General features: G+C 41.7%; 1 protein-coding gene across 3 annotated transcripts in view; it reads left to right on the top strand.

Annotated features, from left to right (window-relative positions):
* The first annotated feature begins 8486 nt into the window (after window positions 1–8486).
* Window positions 8487–12804, top strand: part of SNPH (syntaphilin) — a 41862-nt gene continuing 37544 nt past the window's right edge. Inside the window, exons 1-2 of one of the 3 annotated variants that reach the window (XM_049779221.1) lie at window positions 8487–8608; window positions 8820–8905. The gene's annotated coding sequence lies outside the window, so the exon portion shown is untranslated. Of the gene's footprint in view, window positions 8609–8819; window positions 8906–12804 lie in introns of those variants that run through there. The other 2 variants (XM_049779218.1, XM_049779220.1) reach the window with 2 other exon arrangements.

The following is a 12804-nucleotide window of genomic DNA, read 5'->3' on the forward strand; positions in this document are numbered from 1 at the left end:
TGAGTAAGGTGTTTGCATTCCATGTGGTAGAACCAGGTTAAATCCCCAGCTCCCCAGATGGTCCACCAAAAGTAATTCCTGAATGCAGAGCCAGGAGTAACCTTTGAGCCCCTCCAGGTATTACTCCAAAATAAACAAAAATCACAATTAAAATATATTTTAAAAATGACTTAACTAATTACTACAAATTGACTTATTGATTTATTTTATGACAATTCCATTTACCATTCCTTTAGTTTTTGTTGGATCAAGTAATATGAAATAAAGTTGTTATATGCCTGCCTATGGGCAGGTTGAGTGTGTGGGAGGGAACTTGGAACATTAATAAAAGAAGGATTTTTCCAGTGGTGAGATAAGTGTTGGAACACTATCTGCCTGAAACAACTTTATTATGAACAACTTTGTAAATTATGGTGTCTTCATAAAAATTAAAAGTAAAAATAATAACACAAGAACAAAAAACTGAAAATAATTCTTGTTTTATGGAACTTGATAATATTGTGGACAAGTCACTTGCTTTGCATGCAGTGATCTGAATTACATCTCAGCACTGTATATGGTCTCCTGAACCTACCAGGAGTGATCTCTGTACACAAAACTAGGAATAAACCCTGGTTACAATACCAGAGAATGTGGTCCAAAAACCAAAACCCAAAACAAAATAAAATCTATTGTTTTACTGGGTGGAGACACACCTAGTGACACTAGAAATTATTCCTGATTCTGCACTCATAAATTACTCCTAGCAGACTTGGGGAACCATGGGGGATGCCAGGGATCAACCCAAGGGTGTCCATGTGCAAGGCAAATGCCCTACCTACTGTGTTATTGCTTTGGCCCCTATTGTCTCATTTATTAATAGTCTAAAGTATGAGTTAGGAAATTTTCATACAATACCCTGAACTTCTGGGGCCGGAGAGATAGCATGGAGGTGAGGCGTTTGCCTTTCATGCAGAAGGATCATTGGTTCAAATCCACGCATCCCATATGGTCCCCTGAGCCTGCCAGGAGCTCTTTCTGAGCATAGAGCCAGGAGTGGCCCCTGAGCACTGTTGGGTGTGACCCAAAAACCAAAAACAAAACAAAAAAAAACCACAATACTCTGAACTTCATTATTTATTTATAAATATTTATTTATAAAATAAAGCCTAGAGAACTCTAAAATAATATCATATGTGGATTTATGCTACAAACTAAATTTAAATGGCTTTTTTTGATATATTAACTATATTAATATGACAAAATTACCTTTTTAATTATTTTAGTCTTAATATTAACATAGTAAAATAGACATTTTTATCTTGGTGCACAATTCTAGGAATTTAAAACATTCCTAAAACCAGCACCACAATAACGACACTAACAATAGCTTTACCTTAAGTCAACTCCCTTGTGTTCTGCCAGTCTAACTCCGAGTAATCATCCCTCTACTTTGACTGTAGTATCATCAGTTTTGAGGATGTCCCAAAATAAAATCATATAGTATATAATATTTTGAAAGTTGTTTCTTTCACTTGATAAGTGTCTTCAAGATTTGTCCAAGTTGTATGTATCAAGGGGTTCCATTTACTGTACCTATTCATTGTTGTGTTAATAGTCTGTTGTCTGAATATGCCATAGTTTATTTATCAATCTATCCCAAGAAGAATATATATATTTCTAGTTTTTAATTATTATAAATAGAGCTTCCATATAAATTTTTGTACACTTTTTGGAGGTTATGGATTTGCACTTCTGTTACTTAAATACCTAGACTTGGAATTACTGAGTAAGCGGTAACTGCATGCTTAATTTTTTTTAAACTATGGGTCAGGTAGAAAGTTCAAAAGGTAGAGCATATGTCCTGATGATGAACTCTTAGTTCTAATCTAGCATTTTATTTTCCCTGCTCCAATACCACTGAGTCCTGGTGGTTCCTAAATTCTTCTGTGGTGGCTGGCTTCCATGGTCCCTAATACCTCTGGCAGAAATAGTACTGCATCACTGGCCAAGTACTGAATTGTCAGTGCCACACTGCTGGGGCTGAATAAGGCTAGAAGTGAAGGGTGGGGGCAGCACTGCTGAGAAGCCCCAAATTTTTTTAATTACCAATTTTTTCCTTAATAAATTTTGTATTCCATTTGAACCACCACTAACACACTGTATGAGAGTTCCAGTTGAGTAATTTTGATAATTGTATGTCCATTTGTATTTGAAAGAAATAATACACAGAAATTCTGAGGTATTTTTTACCCAATTTCTCCCACTAGTAATATTTAACCTATCTATCTAGCACAGTTCTATGGCAAACATTATTTCTATAATACATTGACCTACTTCATAGTTCACCAGTTTTACAGACACTCATTTGCATGTTTTGAGTTTCATACAATTTTTATCACATTTAACACTTCTAGTGACCACAATCAAGAAACAGCGCAGTTCCCTCATAAGGATCTCTCTTTTTTTTTTTATTTGGTTTTTGGGTCACACCCAGTAGCACTCAGGGGTTACTCCTGGCTCTACACTCAGAAATTGCTCCTGGCAGGCTCAGGGGACCATGTGGGATGCTGGGATTTGAACTACTGTTCTTCTGCATGCAAGGCAAACACACTACCTCCATGCTATCTCTATGGCCCTGTTTCCTGCCATTTTTAAGTTCCATCTAGTCACTTACTTCCTCACTAGTCTCTCTAGCACTGCCTTTTTGTTTTACATATTACTATAATTTTCATTAATATAATTGACTTTTATAAATTAATTTAAGATAACACAATATTACTAAATGCAAATTAATAAGTATATTAATATATTTGTAAACTAACAAATACAAATTAGTTCTAGGAACTTATTTTTTTGAATGTAGTAGTTTCCTTGGGATTTTCAATACCAACAATTGTGTAATATACAACTCAGGTCAGGTTTCTTGTTTACAAGCTGTTCCCATGCAGATACAACAAGTCACTTTTTTCACTACTAAGTATGATATCAGCTAGAGTAAATTTTGTATTTATGTGTGTGTGATAGGTAATTTTGTCATGTTGATAATGTTCCTTTCTAGTCCTAATATGTTGATATTGGTATTTATATTCTATTAATCATGCATAAATATTTAATTTTTGTTAAATGCTTCTGAGTCTATTGACTGGAATGAGTTTTTTTCTTTAAACTGTTAATATGATACATTAAACTGGTCAATAAAAGTTTTTTTGAACAAACCTTGCATTTTCAGAATAAATGCTACTTGGTCATAGTATGTAATTCCTTCAATACAATTGTTTTAACTTTCTAATTTAATTGTAACAGCTTTCCCCAGACATACTATCAATCAATCTTTGATTAAGGGGCAAGAAACACAAAATGGAACAAGGAAAGCCTCTTCAATGAGTGGTATTGGTTGGAGCCGAAGAGATAGCATGGAGGTAGCACATTTGCCTTGCATGCAGAAGGAAGGTGGTTCAAATCTCGACATCTCATATGGTCTCCCGAGCCTGCCAGGGGCAATTTCTGAGCATAGAGCCAGGAGTCACCCCTGAGCACTGCTGGGTGTGACCCAAAAACTAAAAAAAATACATGAAAACAAAAACAAGTGGTTCTGGCACAACTGGTCAGCCACATGCAAAAAAGTGAACTCAGACCTCCATCTAATGCCATGCACAAAGATCAAATCCAAATGAATCATAGATCTTGATATCAAACCTGGAACCATAATGTATGCAGAAGAACACATAGGTAAAACACGCCATGACATTGAGACCAAAGACATCTTGTCCAAATAAGTGGAAGCAGAGATAAACAAATGGGACAATATTAAGCTAAGAAGCTTCTGCACCTCAAAGGAAATAGTGACTAAGATACAAAGGTCACCCACAGAATGGGAGAAACTATTCACCCAATACCCATCAGATAAGGGGCTAATATCTAAGATATGCAAGGTACTGACAGACTTAAGAAAAAAACATCTAACCCCATTAAAAAAAATGGAGAGAAAAAATGAACAGACATTTCCTTAAAGAAGAAATACAATGACCAAAAGGCACATGAAAAACTGCACCACATCACTAGTCATTAGGGAGATGCAAATCAAAACAACAATGAGGTACCATCTCACCACAGAGACTGGCATACATCACAAAGAATAAGAACAATAAGTGTTGGCAGGGATATGGGGACAAAAGAACTTTCACTCACTGATGGTTTATTTAGCCACTCATTTGAGTGGTACATATACACAATGGAATACTATGCAGCCAACAGGAAAAATGAAGTCATGAAATTTTCCTATACATGAATGGACATGAAAACTATTATGCTGAGTGAAATAAGTCAGAGGAAGAGAGATTGACAGAATAGTTTCACTCGTTTATGTGATTTAAGAAAAATAAAAGACATTATTGTAATAATACCCGGGGACAATAGAGATGAGGGCTGGTCGGGCCAACAGTATGAAGCTTACCACAAAGAGTGGTGAGTTCAGTTAGAGACATAACTACACTGACAACTATCATGACAATGGTAGTGAGTCAGAGAAATAGAATGCCTGTCTCAAATGCAGACAGGGGGTCGGGTAGGTGGGAGATGGTGGGGGCATTGGTGGTGGAAATGTTGCACTGGTAAAGAGGGGTGTTCTTTTTTTTTTATAACTGAAACCCAACTACAAACATGTTTGTAATCATGGTGCTTAAATAAAGATATTAATATTACAAATAATTATAACAGCTTTTTTCTTAGTTTTTGGGCCACAGCTGGCTATGCTCAGAGGATACTCCTGGCTCTGAGCTTAGGGGGACCACATGAGATGTTTGAGATCGAACCTGAGTTGGTCTCATGCAAGGCAAGTGCTCTACCCACTGTGCTATCTATCACTCCAGCCCCACTTGCAGCTTTTTTTGAAATGCACCTCATAAAATTTACTTTTTCTAAGTGTTTAATTCATGGCTTTTAGTATCTTCACAACATTTTAGTATATTCACAGTAACAACCTAATTTTAGAATATTTTCATCACCTAAAACAAAAGCTCGTACACATTAATTCATTTCCCATTCCTTCCTTCCAACCCTTAACACTGTTTATTTACTTTCAGTTTCATTATTCTTTTTTTGTCTTTGGGGGGAGGGCCACCCACACCTGATGACACTCAGGGGTTACTCCTGGCTATGTGCTCAGAAATCGCTCCTGGTTTGGGGGACCATATGGGAGGCCAGAGGAACTAGCGCTGCCAAGGCAGACAGACGCCTTACCACTTGCACCACCACTCCAGTCCCTACTCTCAGTTTCTAATAAAATATTTGGCCTTTTGTATTTTTTTCATTTAGAGTTATGTTTTCTAAATACATTGATGTAGCCAACATTTATACTCGCTTTCTATTAAAAGCCAAATTAATATCAGTGACATGAATGTGACACATTTTATTTATCCATACCATTTGTCAATTGATAGACATGTATTTTCTTTTACTTTGGGGATATTAATAATGTTGTGAACATTTAGTTATACATTTTATGAGTACATATTTTCATCTTTTTACATATTCCTAGGAATATGATTTATTATATAATAATTATTTAATTTTAAGGTATTATCTAGCTGGTTTCCAAGATAGCTGCATTGTTCACATTTCTGTCAGCAATATTTGAGAGTTCCAATCTATCTACGTCTTTGCCAATAATTGTTATCATCCCTGTTTGTTATTATAAACACCATAGTGAGTATCAAGTGCTAACTCATGGTTTTGATCTATAGTTTCCTAATAATGATATTGAGAATCTGTTATCATATTTGCTAATATTTTGTTTAGGGTTTTAATACCTGTGTTCATGAGAGATATTAGTCTATATTTGTCTTTTTGTTACACTTTCTTTTATTGATATTGCCCCTAGGCTAATACTAAACTCATAACTTGGAAAGTGATTCTCTTTTTTTCCTAGAGAAGATTAAAGAGCTGGTGGTAACTTATTCTTTCATTACTTAGCAGAATTTACCCATGAAAATATCTGTACGTATGTATATCAGGAGGCTTAAAACTATTAATTTAAATTAAATTTAAATTAAATTTAAATTAATTAATTTAATTTTTCAAATTGTTGTAGGGATACTCAATTATCTATATCATTTTGGATAAGTTTAATAGTTAATGGTTTTCAAGGAACTGATCTCTTTCATTTAAATTAGTGATTATGTTTGGAGTAATACCTTCTCCTTTTGATGTCTGTGGAATCCCTTTTATTATCCCTCTTTTCATTCTTAGTACTGCTAGTTTGTATCTTCTCTCTATTCATTTCAGTAGAAAGGCTAATTTATTGTATTCTCTTTTAACTACTACTTTAGCTGCACTATCTAATTTTGTTATATTATCACTTTCATTCAGTTCTAAATATTTTCTAATTTCTTTAAGAGTTCCTTTATAATCTGCAAATTATTTAGAAATGCATAGTTTAATATCCAAGGGAAATTTTCCCTGACCTTTCTGTAGTTTCTAGGCTTATTAGGGTAAGAGAATTTTTTAATGATTTTGACTTTTTTTCCTTTGGTTTTTAGGCCACACATAGCTCTTCTCAGGGATTACTCCTGGATTTATGCTCAGTATCACTCCTAGTAGTGCTTGATGAACTACATGTGGTGCACAGAATTGAACCTGGGTTGGCGTGCAAGGCAAGCACCCTTTCCACTATGCCATCCTCAGCCCTCTTTTTGTGTGCTTGTAATTCTTTTTAGTTTGTTTTCTGCTTATTTTAGTGCCACTATTGGTAAATATTCCATGGAAATTGAAAACAATATATGCTAAAATTGTGGCATGAAGTGTGTTCTAAATGTCAATTGATGGATGGGTAAATTAATTATATGAATTTATTATAGCTGAAAAAAATGTCTCACCTTCATTTCCAAAAGATTATTTTTGCTAAGTATTTAATCCTGATCGACTATTCTTTTCTTTTAGCAGTTTAAAATTTTTGTTTCAACTTGCCATAACTAGGGGAGGAGTGCCGTCAGGGCAGAGAAGGGATCGCTATGACTATAATGGAATGATCCTTCTGGACAAGAACTGGGTGCTGAAAGGAGGTAAAGTGATATGCATGATACCCCTTTAGTAACAATACTGCAAACCACAGTGTCTAAAAGGGAAAAAAAAAAAAAGGAGAGGAAAAATGTCAGCTACAGAGTCAGAGAGGGGGGAAATTAGAGGGAGACGAGATGGAACATTGGTGGTGGGAAATGTGCACTGGTGAAGGGTGTTGTTCATTGAATGATTTTGTAATTATATATCTCATGGTGATTTAAATAAAGAATCTATTTATAAATTTAAAAAAGAGTGGGGAGAAAGAGAAAAAAGACTAAATAAGAGTGCTGAATGAGAGGGACATTGGGATTTTTGGGAACACAGGTGGGTACACTGGTGATGGGTGTGATTTTTGAAATGAACAGCAAGAAAAAAAACATTAATAGTATTGTAAACCACAGAATCTTCATCAATCTTTTTCTTTTTTAAATTATCTTTATTTAAACACCGTGATTACAAATATGATTATAGTTGTATGATTACAGTCATGTAAAGAACACCCCCCTTCACCAGTGCAACATTCCCACCACCAATTTCCCAGATCTCCCTCCTCCCCACCCCACCCACACCGGTACTCAAGACAGGCTTCTACTTCCCTCGATCATTCACATTGTTAAGATAGTTTTTAAAAAATAATAAAAATCCTGATACTGTTAAGCCTTTGTTTTGAGTACCACCAGGCTAAATACAGAGTGACCCCTAAACACAAAGCCAAGACTACAGCCTGGTGTGGCCCCAACCTTTGAAAGTCCTGCTTTAATAATGCCAGAGGTAGTATATGAATAAGGTAGTTGGCTTGCACCCTACAGACTCCATTTGGCTCCCTGGCACCTCATAGGGTTCCCCAAACACTTCTAATAGTGACCCCTGAACACAGAATCCGGGGTCCAGTTGGTGGGTCTGCAGGGAGTTCAGTCCCCAGGCACTCCCCTCTATCCTGTCTCCGACCCACCTGGTCTAAGCTCAGAGCCAGGAGTAAACCCGGAGCACAGCCACGTGGGTGGCACAAAAATCAAAATCAAGGGGTCGGAGAGATTTTGAGTCTTTTGGTGTTTGCCTTGTATGCAGAAGGACGGTGGTTCGAATCCCGGAGCGATTTCTGAGCACAGTGTCAGGAATAACCCCCGAGCAAATCCGGGTGTGACCCCCCCCAAAAATTAAAATCAATACACTAAAATAATTAATTACAAATAAAAACCCAGGTGGAAGTCCTGCTTCTCCCGTGGCGCAAAGGAGCAAGCGGAGGCCCAGGGTCCCAACAGCCGGCCAGGGGACCCCCGCTGTGCTCCCGGCCACGCCCTGCCGCCTGGGTGGGACCGGACCCCCGCCCGCCGCTCCCCCCGAAGCCAGGCCCCAACTATCGCTTTAAGAAGGAGCGCGGGGCCGAGCCGCTTACGCAGTTGCCGGCGAGCCACCGACTGGCTGCTCCCGCACCCTCCGCTCCCTCCCGCTCCGCCCTCCCGCAGCCCCGCCGGGGAGAGCACCCCGCGAGCCGCCTCCAGCAGCGCCTCCGGAGCGCGGCTCGCTCGGCGGCCTGGGCAGGGCGGCCGAAGCATGGACCCCTCGGCAGGTGACGGGGATGACACGGGTCCGAGCACCGAGCAGCCCGCGCGGGGTGGGGTTCGGGAGGGCCCCGATCCCGCGCCCCGGCCCGCAGCCTCTCCTGCGCCGTCCTCCGGGCTGCGGCGGCCCAGCTGTCAGCGCCCCCAGAACGCGACTGCCCGGGACCCCCGCCTCTGAACCCTCTCCCCTTTTTCTTTCCCTCTCCCCCGCACCCGCAGGTTGCTGATCCAGGCCCCGCAGCTGCAGCCACGACTGCAGAGGCGCTGCGCCAAGCGGGGTGAGCCGGCGGGGCGCGTGAACTCAGGTGAGGAGGCCGCCGGGAATAGGGGGGGACACCGAGTGGCAATGCAGCGGGGGTACGGGTGGAGGCTTGGGGGGGCTGGTGACGGCTCGCTGCGGTAGAATTCATTCTCTAGAGGGCCCCGGGCGACGAGGGGTTAACTGTGACTCATCTTACCCTCCATTCCCTGCATCCTGGCCGTGCCCCCCCCCACCCCGCACCCCTGGGAAAGTCGCTAATTAGAGGGTGATGCCCATGGCAGCTGGGAAGATGCTTAAGGTGGGCGATGGGCTTTAAGGACCACCCACCCTCTTCTGTCTGTCTGCCTTGTCAGATTCTGAGCAAATATTTCCGCCCAGGCTTAGCAAAAGAGCGAGGGTAACCTGGGGGTGGCGGGAGGATGGAACCCCACAAACATCCCAAGGTCAAGTCAAGTGCCTAGGCCTGATTCCTCACCCTGTTCCCCTCTGGAGAAGCAGCAAGACCCTGAAGATGACTTAGAAACAATGTCCAGGATGCCCAGAGTGGGGAAGACCACCTAAGTCTCTCAGCGCCTTCAGCCTCAGTCTCCCCTTTTCTCCTTCAGCCTTCAGCAGGGCTCTCTGGAACAACCTGTCAGTCTGGGAAGCCCCCGTAATCAGTCATCAACCCTCACACACTGAGAACCTGGCCACAAGCTGCCTTCTCTGCCCATCTGTTGGTGTGGGATGATTTGGAGGAGCTTCCCAGGAAAGGGGGGTGCAGAGAAGGGACCTGAAACGGGGTTCCCAGGGCCTTAGCTTGCCAGTAGGCCACAAGTAGCCATCTTAATCCTTTCAGGCGTGGGTGTCTGTTCCTCTGCTAAATGCAGGTGTTGAATTGGTTGGTATACTTTTAGTTCTCACTGCAGCTAGGAAACCTTCAGCTACTAGGGTCTAGGAAATAATGGGGTTCCCTCTATTTTTTGAGTCTGAAGTTCTCAGGTGAAATATTGACCTTGTGGGCACAGTGACTCTGGTAGCACCAGATTGTCCTACATTGGCATCCCTGGCCCCCGACACTAAGGTGACCTCTGTCCAGTCGCTTCCCTCCCCTGCGCTTCGATTTCTTCATTTCTCAATACAGTACAGGCCACACTAAAGTGAGAATTAAGTGGGAAGTATCTGGAAGCATTGAAAGTAGGATCTGTGAACATAGAGTGTGTTCTCAGGGACACCGGACTTGGGAAGGAGCCAGGGCTGCTGCCATCCCCCCTCTTCCCAATTTTCCTCCACATGTCTATGCATGGTCCCTGCCTGGGGATAACAAATAGTAGAGCGTGTTGAGCTGCTGAGCTAAAGGCCTTGGAGGTGCATGCATTTCTATTACAAAGGCTAAGACATCATTCTTGTAATGATGGTCCCGTGGAGACATAAGTAGCCCAGCCCTGGGAAATCCTGGCAATGGAGGACAGAGTCCCTACATTGGTGGCAGCCGCAGGGTGCTAGAGGAGGAGCCTGACCTCACATGGATCACCTACTCTTCTCTCCCCTCACTGGAGTCTCACTAGAGACCAGACACAACACTTCTTATGTCCATATTTCCTACCACTGTCTTCCTATCTATCTTCCCTCCCGCTGTCATGTGCAGCTTCATGTCTATCCTTTCTTGCTCCATTTTATTTCATGGCTACAGTCTGCCTCTGGACAACATGATAAAGAAGATTCCCCATAGGGCATAGCAGGGGGGCTTTGCTGCTGCACTTTAGGCCAAAATAGATTATGTTCATAACTGCCCTACGGATGTACATCTCTCTCCCAGCAGAGGCCCTTTCTTTCTTCTCTCTGTGTCTCGAACCTCTAACCCATGGCTCAGCTTAGTCGATGTTGGATCAACCAGTTTGAGGAGAGGTCCAGAGCTATAAAACAGTAGATAGGACTTTGCCTTACACATGTCTGACCCAAGTTAAATTTCCAGCATCCATATGGTCCCCTGAGTCCTGCCAGAAGTGATCCCTAATTACAGAGCCAGAAGTAATCCCTGAGCACCACTGGATGGGATCCCCACATAAGAACAAATAAAATTGAGGGAATAATGAACCTAAACCAGTTATATTTGGGAGCAATCTGGAAATGCATAATGGTGTCAGTAAAAGGAGAGGGTCCTATACATGTTGTTGATTATCATTATTATAGTGGTTACAAATATTGTCGTAATGGCTATAACCAGTAAACACCAGTTGTCTTTCCATCTCCTCTAGTCACACTTGAAGGGGCAAGATGAGATGAGAGAGGGGAGGCACTCGCAAACAGATGGTGCTAGCTGATACAAGATGAATGGGAAGGAGGAGGATTGGGAAGAGAGTGATTCCAGCTACTTGCTATGTTGGAGGGTGAGGAAGAAAAATTCCAACAGGCCAAAATAGAGGAGCCATAGAAAAAGCAGGAGTTCCAGGTATAGGGACCAGAAATTGTACCAAGGACTCAAATTAGGAAGCCCCTTGTCTCCCACCCCCAGAACTACCAGTTATTGCTCTGGTGACTCTTTAACATCAGAGCTGGCTAAGCTCTACTGGAGAGGAGAGGAGAGGAGAGGAGACCTCTACAAACTAGCCACTTTAAATTTCATTCTACTAACCTCTCATTGACCTTGGGCTGATCCTTCAGCCTCTCCACACCTCTGGGCTCTCTGCTATAAATATGAGGCCTGAACTAATTGATCCCCAAGGCCTTTTGTGGTTCTGACCTTTTGGATTTCTTCATTTGGTTATTGGTTTGTGATCACATAGTCCAGTGGTGTTCAAGGATCTCTCCTGGCAGTGCTCAAAAGACCCTTTGTGGTGCCAGAGATCAAATCAGGGTGAGCCACAAATAAGACAAAGGCCTTCATCTCTGTACTATCTCTCCAGCCCTCTTACCTTCGGTCACATGAATTTTGTTAAGTGAAAATGAGGTTATCATGTCTCTAAGAATCAGACCGTTATGTATCACAGTCTTCAGCAATGATTCTTATTTGAAAGGCCAAGACTTGTTAGAGATTGCCTTGCCCAAGACCATTTGCCAGAAGTGTTGGGATTGTGTGTCATCTAATAGGAGTGTGCCTTCCCCAGCTGTGCGGTGAGCCCATAACCTGCTCACATCACTATGAGGGGGCGTGTATGTGTGTCTGCATACATGCAGAGGGGGTTGGAGGCAGGAAAGATGTGAAAGACTCAGGACAAGACATTTGCCGCAGAGACCTTACTTCAGGGAATTTTGCCGGATTGAAAAGTATAAATCAATCCTGGGAAAGTTCCCTGTCACTGGGAGCTCTGATTGCTGAGAGGAGGGAGTTACCCTCCCAAGGAGAATAATTGGACCAGGAAGATAATTGTGACAAGCTTTCTGAGTGCTTTGTCAACAAGGCAACATCCTGTTTAATAGTTTTGATTAGATACTTTTCAGACAATTGCATTCTTTTTTTTTTAATATAATTTTTATTTTGATCATAGTGTCTTACATATTGTTGACAATAACATTTTAGGTACATATTTACATAAAATCAGGGGGGATTCCCATCACCAAATTGTCCTCCCTACCCTTCCGTTTTTGTCCTACCTCCCGTTTCCTCTTCCCTCACCCCCAGGGCGGCTAGAATATGTGGTCCCCTTTGTATCCAACCCACTGCTTAGTAGTCTTGCACCTGTTTGGTCTTGATGCCTCCCTTATCTCCCCCTCTAACTGTAGGCAGGACTAGCTAGTTCAAGTTGCGTGGTTTTGCCTGAAAAAGAGAAGATAAATAAACTGGAGTAAGAGTCTAATACTCCCAAGATGGGCGGAATCCTTCTAGAGGCTCTCATCATCGATTTGGGGGATGAAGGAGAGAAAGAAGGTGAAACACTCCACCAGTACCAAAAAAAGTGTCAGACAATTGCATTCTATAGGCACTTTCATTTGTTGGGGATTGGGGAATCTCTATGCTTAGAT

This window comes from Suncus etruscus, chromosome 9 (assembly GCF_024139225.1).
Source record: "Suncus etruscus isolate mSunEtr1 chromosome 9, mSunEtr1.pri.cur, whole genome shotgun sequence".
NCBI classification, from domain to species: domain Eukaryota; kingdom Metazoa; phylum Chordata; class Mammalia; order Eulipotyphla; family Soricidae; genus Suncus; species Suncus etruscus.